The sequence below is a fragment of the Thalassophryne amazonica genome, chromosome 2, assembly GCF_902500255.1.
Source record: "Thalassophryne amazonica chromosome 2, fThaAma1.1, whole genome shotgun sequence".
Lineage (NCBI taxonomy): Eukaryota > Metazoa > Chordata > Actinopteri > Batrachoidiformes > Batrachoididae > Thalassophryne > Thalassophryne amazonica.
The window spans coordinates 155,537,053-155,556,302 of record NC_047104.1 but is presented as its reverse complement, the minus strand read 5'-3'; the positions used below and the strand labels follow the sequence as shown (position 1 = coordinate 155,556,302).

At 40.6% G+C, this 19,250-nt stretch overlaps 1 protein-coding gene across 1 annotated transcript in view; it reads right to left on the bottom strand.

Annotated features, from left to right (window-relative positions):
• Positions 1-19,250, bottom strand: part of LOC117500999 (zinc finger protein 609-like) — a 336,795-nt gene that overhangs the window by 22,880 nt on the left and 294,665 nt on the right. The gene's annotated exons all lie outside the window — the stretch shown is intronic.

Below are 19,250 nucleotides of genomic sequence, written 5' to 3'. Positions count from 1 at the left end.
AAAAAGATCATTATGGAAACATTATAAAATGCAGCTATAATATCTGTAAGGGGTGAATATTTTTTTCAATTTCAATTTATTTTCATTTATATAGCGCCAAATCACAACAGCGTTGCCTCAAGGCGCGTTACACAAGTAAGGTCTAATCTTACCAACCCCCAGAGCAACAGTGGTAAGGAAAAACTCCCTCTGAGGAAGAAACCTCAAGCAGACCAGACTCAAAGAGGTGACCCTCTGCTTGGGCCATGCTACAAACATAAATTACAGAACAATTCACAAAACAAATATACAGGAAATGCTGTTGGTGCACAGGATGGGAGGGTCTCCAGCACAAATACCACACCCATCTCTGGATGGAGCTGAACTTTAAACAGAGAGAAAAAAAAACAGAATCCAGCATCAGAAAGACAAGAAATACAGTATAATTTGTCAGCATTAAACAACAAGAAAAACAGAAGAAATACTAAGGTGATCACCGGCCACTAGCCCTAAGCTTCACTAAAAGACTCAGAATTTAGTTGAGGCCGCGGCACCCTCCATTTACTAATAAAATTAATTAAAAGAGTAAAAAGCGTTGAACTATCCTATGCCAGTATGCTAGCCACACGAAAGGGAAAATAAGTGCGTCTTAAGTCTGGACTTGAAAGTCTCCACAGAATCTGACTGTTTTATTGACGCAGGGAGATCATTCCACAGAACAGGGGCACGATAAGAGAAAGCACTGTGACCCACAGACTTCTTATTCACCCTAGAGACACAAAGTAGTCCTGCACCCTGAGAACATAAAGCCCGGGCCGGTACGTAAGGTTTAATTAGGTCAGCTAAGTAGGGAGGTGCCAGTCCATGAGCAATTTTATGGACTCGTAGCAGAACCTTAAAATCTGATCTCACTGGGACAGGAAGCCAGTGAAGGGATGCCAAAATGGGTGTAATGTGGTCAAACTTTCTGCATCATGTTATAAGTCTGGCAGCAGTATTTTAAACCAATTGGAGGCCCCCAATGCTAGACTGTGGTAAACCAGAAAACAGAACATTGCAGTAGCCCAATCTTGAAGAGATAAACGCATGGATCAGGGTCTCAGCATCAGCCATAGACAGGATGGGACGAATCTTTGCTATATTTCGCAGGTGGAAGAAAGCAGTCCTCATATTACTTCTAATGTGGAGGTCAATGGACAATGAAGGATCAAAAATTACCCCAAGGTTCCTCACTTTGTCAGTGTGATGTATGACACACGAGCCTAGGCTAAGCGTTAACTGGTCAAATTGATGCGATGTCTCACTGGAGCAAGAACCATCATTTCAGAGTTTAAAACAGGAAGTTTCTAGAGATCCAGCTTCTCACTGATGCAAGGCAATCTTCTAAGGATTTTATGTGGATGAGATTACCAGCAGTTATCAGCATGTATAACGGAGTATCATCAGCATAGCAGTGAAAGGTAATCCCAAAACGCCGCAATATGTGCCCAAGGGGTGCTATATAAAGGGAGAAAAGCAGAGGGCCTAAGACGGACCCATGTGGAACCCCAAATTTCATGTCACTAAGGTTAGAGGTAGTGTTACTCTACAAAACACAGTGAGAATGACTGGTCAAGTATGACGTTAACCATGCAAGGGCACTCCCAGTAATCCCAAAATGATTTTCCTGCCTATCAAGTGGGAATATGATGATCCACTGTATCAAATGCAGCAATGAGATCTAACAGCACCAGAACCATAGTGGTGTCCGAATCCATTGCAAGCAGAAGATCATTCATCACTTTAGTGAGAGCCGTCTCTGTGGAATGATATTTTCTAAAAGCAGACTGCAGTGGCTCAAAGAGATTATGCTCAGTAAGATAGTCTACGAGCTCCTGTGACACCACTTTTCCAGAATTTTAGAGATTGGGACAAATATCTGTGATGAAACAGGTCAAAACTGCAGGAGTCTATTTGAGGCTTAAATCCATAATATAATAATCCCAAATAAACTTCAGTCTTTCTCTTACAACATGGAATCGGTAAATGAGATATAGCTTACATCATGTTTTCATTAAAGTCCTTAAAACTGGCAGCCTTATATTAAAATGGTATCATTTCATTTGGAAAATTGGGAGTGTTCCCCACTTTCACATACAGCATTCAGTCTGCGGCTTTAATGTTCTGCTGCATTCACACGTTGACAGCAGTAAAATTCCATTTTTACATGGATGTGCTGGCAGTGACAGGCGACTCTTCGCTAAATTAACATCAAAAAAGGCCTGTTAAAGTAAAGCCATTACAGCCAAAAGGTGTCTTCCTAAACCAACAACACGTAACAGAGTCATGATACTGAGTTTTATTGCTGCATTGCTCAAAAAAAAAAAAAAAAAAAAAAGCTAGCAAATGAGTAATAGGTATAATATAAAAGGTATATGGAGTGGGAATTGTTCCAGAAGCAATATCTGAGACCATTACAAACACAATCTGTACAACCACTCAACATGGGAAGAAGAACCAAAGAAAAGTGAGAAGCAAGTCAAGAATATTATGAAAAGTGGAAAAGAACAGTAAGTTTAGTTAGCAAAATACTCTGCAAATGCAGGCCTAGCACATAAAGAATTCCCAGAAATCACAGGAAGATATGGAAAGGAAGAAATTCATTTATCTTGAAAGGTCACAGCAGACATGCTGAGGCCATGAGATAAGTTATGAAATGAGATACAAGTCAGCTTTTTCCTTAGGAGCTCAGAAGTTCCTGATAACTGCTACCGTCTTGCCTGTACCAGACTCCGGTGATGTCGTGTATATGTGGACTTCAACCAGTTGTCTACAGTCCTTGACCCTGCTGTATCATTGTGCCTTAAGATTCATCACTGGTTGTAGCCGCCTCACACACTGCTGTGAGCTGTATGCTAATGTTGGCACGCCCTCTTTGACGGTAAGGTGATATACATATTGGATGACTTTGGTTTACAAGACTCTTATTGGGTTGGTTATGATTTATTTATACAGTTTACTTTGGAGATATGAAAGCTGTTATGCTTTGCACTCAAATGACATGTTGTGTTTTCGTGTACCTTGTGTTGACACTGAAACAGGTAAAGAAAGCTTTTAGTTTTTCTGGTGGCACTGATAGGAAAGTCCTCCAATCTGAACTAAAACTGTCTGGGTTGATTTCTTTGAATGCCTTCTATTCTATATTAAGAGACTGCGAATGGAATTTTTTTTGCACAGTGCCTGTGTTTTTAAATTTTAAACTGTTTTAACTTGTATATTGTTACAGTGTCCAAGCTGATTGTTTTACCTGTAAATCGCTTGGATTTTGTTAACTTATTATGACGTGTGCTGCTGCCTTTCTTGGCCAGGTCACCTTGTAAAAGAGGTTTTGATCTCAAAAGGCTTTTTATCTGGTTAATAATAATAATAATAATAATGATGATAATATGTAACACCATGTTTCCACATAATATGACTCATAGATTAAAATGTGAAGTACCAGAAAGAAAACAGGAACATAAACTGGAAAAACGATGGAAAAAAAAAAATTAGTGGAATGGCAGTGGAAAAAAAAATTAGAAGTAAGAAGAGTGAAAATGACAAAGATCTATCAGAAAAACAGAAGAAGCTAAGAGATGACCTCAACTCCACCAGGAGAGAAGAGAGAGACAGAGAATGACAATCACAACAGATTCACAAAAATCTACAGCCATGTTCAGATTCTCAGCCCAAATTCAAATTTTAGCTCATCTAGATTGTATGTGGACTGATTTTTTTTTTTGAGAACCTGAACAACAAAAAACAAAGAAACATGAAATGTTAATTTTTTCCTGAATCTGATTCAAACGGCACCCAGAGGTGGTTTCAGTCCTGACTGCTGTGGGACTTCCACAGATGAGTTCAAAGTGCTTCAAAGTGTCTTTTGCGTCACTCACAACGTGATGCAGACAGCAGCGTCTTCAGAGCGATGACAGTGACGGGTTCAGAGTGCGAGACACCCGTGTGAGCGGAACTGTATTGAGCAGAGCGGATCTGGAAGGCTGCACAAATCTGGTAGCACCACGACTGAGCAGCTGTAAAAGCCAACACTTAAGTTTTGGGAGACAACATGTGTTCAACAGAAACGCCGTCGTCTCTGCGGTTGCATGGCGGGGTGGCCTGCCTTCTGGTGCTGGAGCAGTGAAAATCCTGCTCATCGCTCACAGAGCTGGGGCCTCATTTATAACCGCTGCACACGCACAAAACGGGACCTAAAAGATGCACGTGACAATATTAACGCATATGTTGTGATTTAGAAAAACAAACGAGATGGTAAAATGTTTGCACATGTACATCTGCCCCTGGACTCTTCCCCAACTCCCCTGCTCACAGACACTGCAGATCGTTCCTCTCATTATCGCTTATACACTTTGGTCAATTTTCAGTCAGACCCCAAAAAACTACTCATTGCTCGCTCAAAAACGTTCAACAAAAGGTGCCTTCAGTGAGGTGCTGTCAGGTTCTGTGTCAGCTAAATGAACCACTGAGGCAGAATAAATCATAAAAAAAAAATCCAACAAAAAACTGCACACACACGCACACACCCACACAGAAAAGCCCAAACTAACCTTTAAAATCCTAAAAAAAATAAACAAACAAGCAAAAAAACAAAAAACAAAAAAAAAAACCCATTACCAGAAGACAGACTGTAGAACAAAAGTCATTATCAAAGAAAAATGAGGTGTAAAGACTCAGAAGCGATGCAATAGCTGCTGCGTGCATATGTCGCACGTCTGACGTGATGCTTCCAGTGTGTTTCAGGTTTAATAATACACAGATCCATTCGGGGTGAGTCATGCTTTTGATGCTTGGAGTACGTGGGCCTGGTACCACTCTGGCAGTGGAAAGTGGAGCAAGATAAAGTAAGAGATTAAGATAATGCTCCAGTTTTTTATTCTCCCTCAAATATGGCAGTCCATCCTTGCTCCCACTCCACTCACAAGCGCCACTCGGTCATTTGTCATTACTATAGCAGGTGATGTGGATAAGATGAGAAATGAGGAATGGCACATGGACACAGAGATCGGATTTGGTCACTTGCTTTATAAAAATGTGGACAGTCACATCACTGGGGTCAGATCTGAATCAAATATATAATAAATTTGATTTTATTCCAACAAGCAGTTTCAACACTTTGTTGGAATAAAAGAAACATCAAAGGATGACTCAAGAAAGATGTTTGAAATGGTACAAGAGCTCCACAGAAGAAGAAGATAATAGGTGATGGGGAAGACGGAAAACAAAAGATGAAGAACATAAAGATAGTAACATCATTCTTCTAAGAAATGTTTAGAGAAGATGAAAAAGAAATAGAAAGCATAAGAACTTATTTCACCAAAGAAGAAATTAAACCTGCAGTTACAAGTCTCAAGAACAGGAAAAGTACCACAATAGATGATTATAATGCAGAACTGCTGAAATATGGTCTGGATGTAGTGTGTAAGGAACAGTTCAAATATTCAACCAATCAGCAGCAACACAATTATATGTAAGAGAAACGAAAGAGGATGTGATAACACCAATGCAAAAACCTACAAAGAAAGCGGGACCTCCATCAAATTTTAGACCTGTAAGATTACTATTCAAACTTAGTAACACCCCTGTTCCACGAGACACCGTCCTACTACGACCCCCCCGATCCACAAAAAATACAGAAATAGGGTGAAGCAGCTTACTGTGGCATGCCTCCTATCAGGCTGACTTATAAAGTGCAGACCTGGCAACCTGCTTGAAAATGAAGGTCAAGCTGCGCCTGGCTGCATTTTCAGCTAGAACCGCAACAATGGCTGCTTTTGTTTCTAATTTTTACTCCAATGGAACACAATCTTACAATCTTATTTACAGGATGAAAGTCAATATGGTTTTAGAGCAGGTAGGTCCACTACACTGGCTCTGCTCAATTCATCAGAAGAGATCAGTAGTCATGTGGACCAAAGGGAAATAGTAATAGGTTTATTTATTGACCTGAGAAAGGCTTTTGATACAACTGATCACAACATATTTCAAAAGATGGGACTGTACGGAATCAGAGGAGAGGCTTTGAACTGGATTAAAAATTACTTACAAAACTGGAAACAGTTTGTTAAACTTGGGCACTGCTGCTCTTCATATCTGGACATCGTTTGTGGGCTTCCTCAGGGTTCTGTTTTGGGACCAAAATTATTTATTTTGTACATTAATGATTTATGTAAAGTTTCGGACCTGTTTAAGGCAGTTCTGTTTGCAGATGATACAACCCTGTTTTGTTCAGGAGAAAATCTGCAGAAATTATTGTCCGATTTACGTACTGAAATGATAAAGTTAAAGAGATGGTTTGATATTAATAAATTAGCACTAAATTTGTCTAAAACTAAAATAAAGTTATTTGGGAATTACAATAAAGACATACAAATTCAGTTAAATATACAAGGGGTAATCATAGAGCGTGTCAAAGAAAATAAGTTCTTAGGTGTTATTATTGATGAAGTAATTAATTGGAAAGCTCATATTCAACATATTCAAAAGAAAGTGTCAAAAAGTATTGCAGGACTAAGTAAGGTAAGGCATGTACTTGATTGTAAAGCACTTCATACTCTGTATCCGCCCTTTTCAGGCTTCAAATCCCGCAAAACTTCGAAGAGGTCACTGCACTGCGAGATCTCAGTAATATTGAGAACTGCATTGAGACGCTCTGATCACGCTGCACTTTAACCGCTGCACATGGACAACACCATTAACATCGCAACATAAAACTATTTTTATATTGTGCCTAAAACTCTCATGAATATATTCTCTCGGTTTATAGACGTTGTTATTGCGTTTATTTTATGTAAACATGTGAGAATCATAGGCTGTCTCTCCGTTATTTTCAATGGGAGCTGCTGTGAGCTACAATCGCTTCCTGTTCATGTCGTTCTGGGGGAAAGTGAAGTTTGCTCTTTAACATCTTGATTATTGTTCTTTAAAACACTGTTTGACCTCTTTGTTCCAGACTAATATATATGTCTGAAATTCGGTTTGCATTTATTAAATTCCATGCAGATTAAACGTAAGACGCGGATTATTTGTTATAATTGTTTTAGCAAGTTTTCAGGGTATCATGCAGCAGTCTCTTATTAATGTGATGAAAAGCATAAAAAAATACATTTTTGTAATATAATATTCATTTACAATTGTCATCATGTGGATTCTCTATGTTGTTTTGACTGGAGCGACTCTCTGGCGCCAAAGGGATTATGGGACACATGAAAACCCTGAATTGTTCATTGGTTGCACCCTCCTTGACTTACTGTGCTGAAGGATGGGGCAGTAATTATAAAACCACATTGCAATCATTATTCATTCTTCAAAAAAAGAACATTAAGAACGATTCACAATGTAGGTTATCAAGATCACACCAATTCATTGTTTATTAATTCTAAAATATTAAAACTTCACAATATAATTACATTTAAGACTGTGCAATTAATGTATCAAGTGAAAAATAAGCAACTGCCCCCCAGAATTCAAGAATTCTTCAAGGGAGAGAGGGAAATATAATTTAAGGGGCTATATCTTTTTAAAATTGCTGGCGTTCGGACGACCAGGAAAGGTTTCTGTGTTTCTACTTGTGGCCCAAAAATATGGAATAATCTGGTGAAGGAACTCAAGCGATGTCCAAATGTCAACCAGTTTAAACGCCAACATAAGGAACTCATATTTTCCGAATATGTGAAAATTCTCTGAATTCTCGGAAAATACAATTCATGTTTGAAGGACTATATAGCTGTTAGTTATATATATATATATATATATATATATATATATATATATATACACTCCACAAAAATATAAATGCAACACTTTTGGTTTTGCTCCCATTTTGTATGAGATGAACTCAAAGATCTAAAACTTTATCCACATACACAATATCACCATTTCCCTCAACTATTGTTCACAAACCAGTCTAAATCTGTGATAGTGAGCACTTCTCCTTTGCTGAGATAATCCATCCCACCTCACAGGTGTGCCATATCAAGATGCTGATTACACACCATCATTAGTGCACAGGTGTGCCTTAGACTGCCCACAATAAAAGGCCACTCTGAAAGGTGCAGTTTTATCACACAGCACAATTCCACAGATGTCGCATTTGAGGGAGCGTGCAATTGGCATGCTGACAGCAGGAATGTCAACCAGAGCTGTTGCTCGTGTATTGAATGTTCATTTATCTACCATAAGCCGTCTCCAAAGGCGTTTCAGAGAATTTGGCAGTACATCCAACCAGCCTCACAACCGCAGACCACGTGTAACCACACCAGCCCAGGACCTCCACATCCAGCATGTTCACCTCTAAGATCGTCTGAGATCAGCCACTCAGACAGCTGCTGAAACAATCGGTTTGCATAACCAAAGAATTTCTGCACAAACTGTCAGAAACCGTCTCAGGGAAGCTCATCTGCATGCTTGTCGTCCTCATCAGGGTCTCGACCTGACTCCAGTTCGTCGTCGTAAACGACTTGAGTGGGCAAATGCTCACATTCGCTGGCGTTTGGCACGTTGGAGAGGTGTTCTCTTCACGGATGAATCCCAGTTCACAGTGTTCAGGGCAGATGGCAGACAGCGTGTGTGGCGTCGTGTGGGTGAGCGGTTTTCTGATGTCAATGTTGTGGATCGAGTGGCCCATGGTGGCGGTGGGGTTATGGTATGGGCAGGCGTCTGTTATGGACGAAGAACACAGGTGCATTTTATTGATGGCATTTTGAATGCACAGAGATACCGTGACGAGATCCTGAGGCCCATTGTTGTGCCATACATCCAAGAACATCACCTCATGTTGCAGCAGGATAATGCACGGCCCCATGTTGCAAGGATCTGTACACAATTCTTGGAAGCTGAAAATGTCCCAGTTCTTGCATGGCCGGCATACTCACCGGACATGTCACCCATTGAGCATGTTTGGGATGCTCTGGACCGGCGTATACGACAGCGTGTACCAGTTCCTGCCAATATCCAGCAACTTCACACAGCCATTGAAGAGGAGTGGACCAACATTCCACAGGCCACAATTGACAACCTGATCAACTCTATGCGAAGGAGATGTGTTGCACTGCATGAGGCAAATGGTGGTCACACCAGATACTGACTGGTATCCCCCCCCAATAAAACAAAACTGCACCTTTCAGAGTGGCCTTTTATTGTGGGCAGTCTAAGGCACACCTGTGCACTAATCATGGTGTCTGATCAGCATCTTGATATGACACACCTGTGAGGTGGGATGGATTATCTCAGCAAAGGAGAAGTGCTCACTATCACAGATTTAGACTGGTTTGTGAACAATATTTGAGGGAAATGGTGATATTGTGTATGTGGAAAAAGTTTTAGATCTTTGAGTTCATCTCATACAAAATGGGAGCAAAACCAAAAGTGTTGCATTTATATTTTTGTGGAGTGTATATACATATATATATATATATATATATAGATTATGCGATGTGTGCCTATGATGAGGAATTTGAGTGTATTGATTATTTAAGATGTCTGTGTTTTGCTGTTCTGCTCATTTTGTTTGTTTTGTTGTGATAAGTTGCTGATGTAAAAGGGGTAGGTGTATATAAGCTTCTACCTACACCCTTTCGGTCACATGGGTTGACTGGCTGAGAAATCAGTTTCATTTATTTTGTTTTGTTATATTTTGTTGCAAAGTTCTTTTCCCTGAACTGAATAAACTTGAAACTTGAAGCATCAAGCTGCACTCACTAGGACCACCCTGGTTAAAGATGTCTGAACCTGACTGAAGCTGTTTCGACTATGAACACTCGGATGTGGCTGAGTATTGGTGCCAATTTGGCAAATTGGGATGAAATTCTTGATCAGCTTGAAAATTTCATCCCCATTTCAAAACAGATGCTGATGATGGCCATAAATACTGCATATACCAAGTTTGTTCAAGATTGACAAAAGATGGATCAAGAAGTTACTGTGATGCTTCAAAATGCACCCCGATTTGCTATTTGGATGAAACAGGAAGGAACGACGCTCTGTGGAGTAGGGGCATAAGATCCTACTGATCTGCATGTGAGAAGATGCAGACAGCAAGAAAAAGTCTTTGCATCACATAATTGCAAGATCATTTTACAACTCTGAGACATGTCAAAGGCCTCCGACAGTTCAGCAGTCACAACTGTCCACGATTCTGAAGAAGTGTGAGATCATGATGAAGGACACAAAGATTCTAACAGAAGATTTGAAACAAAGTAAGAACTAGACAGACACTGGGAGACCAGCACAGGAGGGTCAGAGGAGGACTGCCGTACGAGTAGCATGTGCCACCCAACCCGCTAGTATCAACGACAAACACAACTTTTTGTTACACGTTACACAATGCCAGAAGGTTACGTGTTTAAAACACTCGACACTCAACTTCACTCATCATGTGACTGCCCCTGACACGCCACGCACGCATGGTCTGTGTGGGAGGCTGGAATGCACCAGGTTGTTCAGAAATTCCACATATATGGTTTGCCACAAAGTAACAGAAGACGTTCAGAGCCCCTGGTCCTCCCTGGGATTTTGGTGTCTGTACAGTGGCTGGACTAATCCTTGATTTACTACCATTTTTTTCAAGAGAAATTAAGCAAGTCCCTTCAACTGCGCCCTTGTTTGCACTCAGGGTCGCCAAAGCAGATCCAAAGTGGATCTGCAAATTGATATTGGCACAAGTTTTACGCCGGATGGCCTTCCCAAAGCAACTCCATATGGAGAAATGTGGCAGGGGTGGGGTTGGTCCGCACCGGGATCCTTCCGCACTGAAACCAAGTGCATGAGCACTTGGCCACTTGCATATTTTTCAAGAGAACAACATACAAATTTAAAAACAACAGGCCACATTTAATGTCATTCAAACACAATCACAGTGAGTTCAATTAGCCGAGATCATCTGCTAATCGTAACTGAAGGAAAATAGATTTATGTCTCCACCAACCCACCAAAAATGTTTGCTTCAAGTAAAAACTAAAAATGCCACGGAATAAGTCAAAATTCACTTAAAATATCCTAAAATAACATCTTAAAATTGGCTATGAAAACCTCATTTTGTGCTGTATTTTATTAGAATTAGGAAGTGTTAAATCTTTTACAAATGTGCATCTTAGGGCCCTGTCCCACTGGGGGAGAGGATTAATTGTGCAGAATTGAGTACACAATTGCGGGTGTTCGTTGTCGTCCGCAACAAAAATGGCCAAAATGACAAATGTCCCAGTATGAATTACGGATATATTAATAATATATAGCGAATATATGATGAACAATCACAGTTATATAACACATGTAGTGAGGAAACTGCTCCGACACATTAGATTATCACGGCAGTATTACGGGTGTATATGAATGCATCAAACAAGTGCTGCTGTTGTGCACGGTATCTGCATTTTGTGGTCATAAAAGAAGCGCACTCGGGCTGTCGGCATCACGATTCACACCAACAACATAGCCTCTGGAGCATTTGCTGGACTTTACAAGTTGATCACAGAGTTATTGTTCATGTTGTCATGCGAGGGTTAACTGTTCATGAGTTTGGGGAGCAGGAGGGGGGAAGCCGCTCAGGGTGTGAGACTGTTTATTTTTTTTTTTTTATTTTTTTTTTTGAGTGTCACAGAAAACAGACTTCAGCGTGAGTTGTGGCTAAACAGCAACTCTTCCTTTTGTTGGTGTTAATAAAAGTCCTGGATTGCAGCAGCTACGTCTTTGTGGATCTACACAGCCGGACCGGCACTGACTGGCAGGTATGTCGCTTTCTGCCACATATAGTACTTTGGGTTTACGTGACGTGTTTGTTATGCATTCACAGATTGTCCGCAAATCAGCTGCAAAGCAGATGTAATAAAACGCTTTATTCGTGGCCAATCTGTATGCATTCGCTACAACATATTTAGTTTGTGATGTGGACATGATGGGCACGATATATATCTGTTTTACACACTGTCCCGGTCCGCTGCCAAGCCACAAATCCCCATCAGTTGCGGATATTAGCGGTTAACGGCAGATATACAGCGCATAGAGTGAGTATGTATTGTGTATGAATTGAGTATGTATGGAGTATGTAAGGCGGATGTCATCCGCAAACAGATTTTTGAGCTACTCAAAAATCCTGGCTGCGGACATGCGTGCCTCTGCGGATGATCACGAGCGTGTTCGGATGACGGCCGACTCATACAGGCATGTTACACGGATATTGCGGATGTCTGGCGAATATGGGCCAATTTTGTGCGCAATCCATATGCAAATCCTCCTAAACGCCAGTGGGACAGGGCCCTTAAAAACTTATGCTGGGTCAAAAATGACTTGTTTTGTCTCATACAACTCAAAAACAAGATGTTTCCAAGACACACAAAATAGTTTTAAGATGTATCGCATAAAACAAGTCTTTACATCTTACTGAAAAACTTTACTTTTTTGAGAGATCGTAGAGCCTGTAGGATGTTTTAAGGAGGTTCTGGATTACCTGTAACCTGACCCACTTGCTTGATGCATGTTCCCGGTTTTTGCACGCCAACATCAATAAGATGTCTTGCAAGTCACTTCAGAAGTGTTATCAGATTTAAAAAAAAGTCATTTTTAGATTTAGAAGTGTTTATTTCAAAGCCACATGCTGTTTAGGTCTTCAGGATCCTGGATCCAAAATATGTTCCAGATCAAATTCAAAATAAAATCCCCCATTTTCTACACTTGTCATTGTCTTCTCACCAAACTTCAACAAGATCCTCTCACAACCATTTGAGTTAAATGTTTTTATCTGGATCTTCTGGCTCAGTTCCAGAATACTGTATATTCTGAATTACCCCCAAAACTGGGCAGCACGGTGGCTTATTGGTTAGCACTGTTGCCTCACAGTAAGAAGATCATGGGATTGTTTCCCACCTGTGGCCTTTCCGTGTAGGGTTTGCATGTTCTCCCCGTGTTTGTGTGGGTTCCCTCCAGGTGCTCCGGCTTCCTGTCCAGGATGTACCCTGCCCCAAGCCCTACAACTGCTCAGACAAAATCCAGTGCCCCCGTGACAATTAACTGGAGTAAGTAGAGAATGGATGAAGCTCCAAAACTGAATCACGTATTTCCCAAAACATTATTTATCTGCTCAACAAATTTAATTGAAATGTGATCATTACTTTTTGAATTGTTGTGCTAACAAGTAAATGTGTGTGAAAACATTCGCTCCTTATCAGGGGTTTAAAAATCTAACATTCTTGCCTCGTGACATCATAAAGGAAGCCCCAATATTCTAGGTGGCCTGTCATGTTAACTCCTTCAGCTTGATGGTACATTATCCCAGAAAAAATGAGAAACACAATATTTTATGCCACTGTTAAGGCAACTAAACCCTTTCAAAGAACAGCGAACTATGAATCCTTCATTATATTCAGACAGTGGAGGCGGAATGTGAGGAAAAAAACTATTGCAATGTCCAAAATAAATAAATCACATAAAACAATAATCTCAACCAGTAAATAAAAGTGGCTCTTTAGTTCTGTGAAACTGCACTTAAATAAACAAAGAGCCTATAATGAAAGTCGACATACCAGCTCGTTTACATTAATTGGCTCGTCTTTGTCATTTGGCTTTAAACCCAAAATGTTCCCACACCAGAGCTGCCGAGTGTGGCTTTGAAACCAAATACCTCTGGACTCATTCTTCCAGCTGTCATAAGGAGGAACTGGTGGAGCGTGTTTCGATTCACTGCCATGAGTGTTCTTGAGAAGGAGAAGCATTAATGAGGACCACCGGGGGGGCGGGGTGGGGGGCTGAATTTAAAAACTTTGCTTCACTAGTTGAAAGTTATGAGGCTGTTGAATTCAGGGGCAAAAGAAAGTCGAGTTGATGTTTTTCCTTTTCAGATTAAGAGGACGGAGAACTCGGGTCCACCACTCCAACACAGTAGGTGGCTGCGACGGAGCGATTAACCGCTGGCTGCCACCCACAGTAACATGGAGAGAAGTAGCAGAAGAAATTCATTCATTCATTCATCTTCAACTGCTTTTCTGGGCTCAGGTCGCGGGGCAACAACTCCAGCAGGGGACCTCAAACTTCCCTTTCCCATGCCACATCGTAGCAGAAGAAAACGAAAACAAAAAAATACCCTTCAAAACGCTCTGGCTGTGTGTGTGTGTGTGTGTGTGGGGGGGGGGGGGGGGCTGCAGATGAATCTTCACTAACACAACAACTTCACTCTGTTTACTGTCGCTTTGTGTGTGTGGAGCCGGTCGGCGGTGGTACCAGAGACATGGTCACCGTGGAGACCATTTGACAAGACAGGAAAAGATGACATTATTATGTGAACAAATGTGCATGTCAACAACACAGGAAAAATTTAGTTTGTATCCATGTCGCACAAAAAAAAAAAACCCTGATGCACTAACGTTTGTGACAAATGATAACATTTTTATGTTTTAGTTGCAGTTTATTTAGTTAGTTAGTTAGTTAGTTAGTTGTCAGCCAGATATCTCAAAATAACACAAACGAATTTGTATTAATTTTGGTGGAAAGATGGACTTTATTTATTTATTTAATATTTATTTCATTCATTTAAAAGAAAAAAAAAAACAGAATAGCAGAAATAACAAAACTTTACAACCCTTGAATGAAAAGGAGCAGATTGGAAGAATAAGTCTTATATTTTCTGCCCCTTTTTTACAATACAATCTTACAATATCAAGCATCATTAATCAACATAATTTAACAGATTATATTTCTATGACTTTGTCACATGCCACCGACTTATTTCATAATTTTAACCATTATTTATAAGATTACATCCTTAACAGATTACATTTTAAACTTCAAACATTCTAAACATTAACAGATTACATTTTTGGCTTTGTCACAGCCCACTGACTTATTTCATAGTTTCATACTTATGAAATACATAACTCAGCCACATGGGGTGTGCAGCCAGTACATTCTGAGTGCCGGTCCCAAGCCCGGATAAATGAGGAGGGTTGCGTCAGGAAGGGCATCCGGCGTAAAACAAGCCAACCCAACTATGCAGACTCAGAATCGAATTCCCATACCGGATCGGTCGTGGCCCGGGTTAACAACATCCGCCACCGGTGCTATTGCCCAACAGCGTGCTGGTGGAAATTGGGCTACTGCTGGGCGAAGACGACGAAGAAGAGGAGGAAAAAATTGCCACGAACAGTGGGAGAAGAAGAAAACTAGAAGGGTGGAAATGAGAGTGGGGATTTTGAATGTTGGTAGTATGACTGGTAAAGGGAGAGAGCTGGCTGATATGATGGAGAGGAGAAAGGTAGACATATTGTGTGTGCAAGAGACCAAGTGGAAGGGAAGTAAGAGCAGGAGCATCGGCGGTGGGTACAAGTTGTTGTACCATGGTGAGGACAGAAAGAGAAATGGTGTTAGGGTCATTTTAAGGAAGAGTATGTTAAAAGTGTGTTGGAGGTTAAGCGAGTGTCTGACAGGGTGATGTGTGTGAAGTTGGAAATTGAAGGGGTGATGATGAATATCATCAGTGCATATGCCCCACAGGTAGGTTGTGAGATGAAGGAGAAAGATTTCTGGAGTGTGTTAGATGAGGTGGTGGAGAATGTGCCCAAGCATGAAAGAGTGGTGATAGGAGCAGACTTCAATGGGCACGTTGGTGAAGGGAACAGAGGTGATGAGGAAGTAATGGGTAGATATGGTATCAAGGATAGGAATGGGGAAGGACAGATGGTAGTTGATTTTGCAAAAAGGATGGAAATGGCTGTGGTGAATACCTACTTTAAGAAAAGGGAGGAGCACAGGATAACATAAGAGTGGAGGAAGGTGCACACAGGTGGACTACATTCTTATAGGAGATGCAAGCTAAAAGAAATCACAGACTAAGGTGGTAGCAGGAGAGAGTGTCACTAGATAGCATAGGATGGTTGTTTGTAGGATGACTTTAGAGGTAAAGAAGAAGAAGAGAGTGAGAGCTCAACAAAGGACCAGATGGTGGAAGCTGAAGGAGGAAGACTGTTATGTGAAATTTAGCGAGCAGGTGAGAGAAGCACTAGTTGGAGGGGAAGCAATTTTGGACAACTGGAAAAGTACTGCAGATGTGGTGAGGGAGACAGCTAGGACAGTACTGGGTATGACATCTGGACAGTGGAAGGAAGACAAGGAGACATGGTGGTGGAATGAAGAGGTCCAGGAAAGCATAAGGAGAAAGAGGTTGGCGAAAAAGATATGGGATAGTCGGAGAGATGAAGAAAGTAGACAGGAGTACAAGGAGATGCGGCGTAAGGCGAGAAGAGGCAAAAGCAAAGGAAAAGGCATATTGCAAGCTGTACAAGAAGTTGAATAGTAAGGAAGGAGAAAAGGACTTGTACTGATTGGCCAGACAAAGGGACAGAGCTGGAAAGGATGTGCAGCAGGTTAGGGTGGTAAAAGATGCACATGGTAATGTGCTGACAAGTGAGGAGTGTGTGCTGAGAAGGTGGAGGGAATATTTTGAAGAGTTGATGAATAAAGAAAATGAGCGAGAGAGAAAAGGCTGGATGATGTGGTGAGAGTAAATCAGGAAGTAAAAGAGATTAACAAGGAAGAAGTGAGGGCTGCTATGAAGAGGATTAAGAGTGGAAAGGCAGTTGGTCCAGATGACATTCCAATGGAGGCATGGAAATGTCTAGGAGAGATGGCAGTAGAGTTTCTAACCAGATTGTTTAATAAAATCTTGGAAAGTGAGAGGATGCCTGAGGAGTGGAGACGAAGTGTGGTGGTTCCTATTTTCAAGAACAAGGGTGATGTGCAGAGCTGCAGTAACTACAGAGGCATAAAGCTGATCAGCCACAGCATGAAGTTATGGGAAAGAGTAGTAGAAGCTAGGCTTAGAAAACAGGTGAAGATCTGTGAGCAGCAATATGGTTTCATTCCAAGTAAGAGCACTACAGATGCAATGTTTGCTCTGAGAATACTGTTGGAAAAGTACAGAGAAGGACAGAAAGAGTTACATTGTGTGTTTGTGGACTTAGAAAAAGCTTATGATAGGGTGCCAAGAGAAGTGTTGTGGCATTGTATGAGGAAGTCTGGAGTGGCAGAGAAGTATGTTAGGGTAGTGCAGGACATGTACAAGAATAGTGTGACAGCGGTGAGATGCGCAGTCGGGAATGACAGACTCATTCAAGGTGGAGGTGGGATTACACCAAGGATCAGCTCTGAGTCCTTTCTTGTTTGCAGTGGTGATGGACAGGTTGACAGATGAGATCAGACAGGAGTCCCCATGGACTATGATGTTTGCAGATGACATTGTGATCTGTAGTGAGAGTAGAGAGCAAGTTGAGTCTAGTCTGGAGAAGTGGAGATATGCTTTGGAGAGAAGGGGAATGAAAGTCAGTAGAAGCAAGACTGAGTACATGTGTGTGAATGAGAGGGAGCCCAGTGGAATAGTGCAGTTACAAGGAGTAGAAGTGGTGAAAGTACATGAGTTTAAATATTTGGGGTCAACTGTTCAAAGTAATGGAGAGTGTGGTAGAGAGGTGAAGAAGAGAGTGCAGGCAGGGTGGAGTGGGTGGAGAAAGGTGGCAGGAGTGATTTGTGACCGAAGAATATTAGCAAGAGTGAAGGGGAAAGTTTACAAAACAGTAGTGAGACCAGCTATGTGTATGGTTTAGAGACAGTGGCACTAACAAAAGACAGGAGGCAGAGCTGAAGATGTTGAGATTCTCTTTGGGAGTGACAAGAATGGACAAGATTAGGAATGAACATATCAGAGGGACAGCTCAGGTGGGACGGTTTGGAGACAAAGTCAGAGAGGCTAGATTGAGATGGTTTGGACATGTGCAGAGGAGGGACCCAGGGTATATACGGAGAAGGATGCTGAGGATGGAGCCACCAGGCAGGAGGAGAAGAGGGAGACCAAAGAGGAGGTTCAATGGATGTGCTGAGAGAGGACATGCAGGTGGTTGGTGTGACAGAGGAAGATACAGAGGACAGGGTTGAGATGGAAAAGATTGATCTGCTGTGGCGACCCCTCACGGGAACAGACGAAAGACAAAGAAGATACTTATGAAATACATCTAGTTTAATATGTTTTTAAAATAATTTAAGCGACCTTGATTCTTTGATTTCTTTGTTGAGGTTGTTCCATAATTTTACACCATTCACTGCAATACTCCGTCCTTTATCTTGGTTCTGAATCTTGGTTTTTTTAAAGACTCTATGCCTTTCAAATTATAACTACTTACTCTTTTTTCAAACATATTTTGAATGTTTATTGGTAAGGTATTGTTATTCGCTTGGTACATTGTTTGTAATAATTTCAAATCAACTAAATCATGAAATTTAAGTACCCTATACTTAATGAACAAGGGACTAGATGGGTCTCTAAAACGACTGTTGCTAATCACTTTTAAAGCTCTTTCTCTGCAAAAATAAATAAAGGTTGCGTATGAAGTTGTACATGTTGATCCCCAGATTTCTACACAATAAGCCAAATATGGAACAATCAATGAATTGTACAATGTTAATAATCCATAACTATTTATGAATATTTAACTATGTAAAACAGCAATAGCTTTCGCTATTTTTCCTTTTATGTAATTTATGTGTGACTTCCATGTAAATCTTCATCAATCATAACTCCTAAAAATTTCGTTTCTTTTACCCTTTTAATGTCCATTCCATCTATTTTAATGACATCATTTTTTTTTACTCTGTCATTAAACAATATGAAATTTGTTTGTATAAGATTAAGTGACAATCTGTTTATATCAAACCAATATTTAACTTTTTCCAACTCTGTATTATATCACTTGTGCTACTTCCTGTATATCTGACCAGAGTAAAATAATGCTGTATCGGTCAGCAAATAAAATGCTACCAAGCACATTAGATACATTCACAAAATCATTGATATACAAAATAAACAGTTTGGGTCCCAAGTACTGACCCTTGTGGCACTCCACACATAATGTTACACATTCTGATTTAGTATTATTTATCTGAACAAACTGTTTTCTATTTTCTAAGTAGCTTTTACCCACTGATGTGCAATCCCTTTTATTCCCTATTGTTGTAACTTGTGAAGCAATCTTGAATGATCGATACATCAAAAGCTTTTTTCAGGTCAATTAAAAACACAAAATAATCCTTATTATCTATGCTGTTGATATTTTCTCTGTTAATTCCATAATTGCCATAGCTGTCGAATGTTTTGTTCTGAATCCCTACTGAAGCATTATTTAAATAGATGTGTTTCTCATGAATTTATCCAACCCTTGTCACAAAAACTTTTCCATAATTTTAGAAAACTGTGGACAGCAATG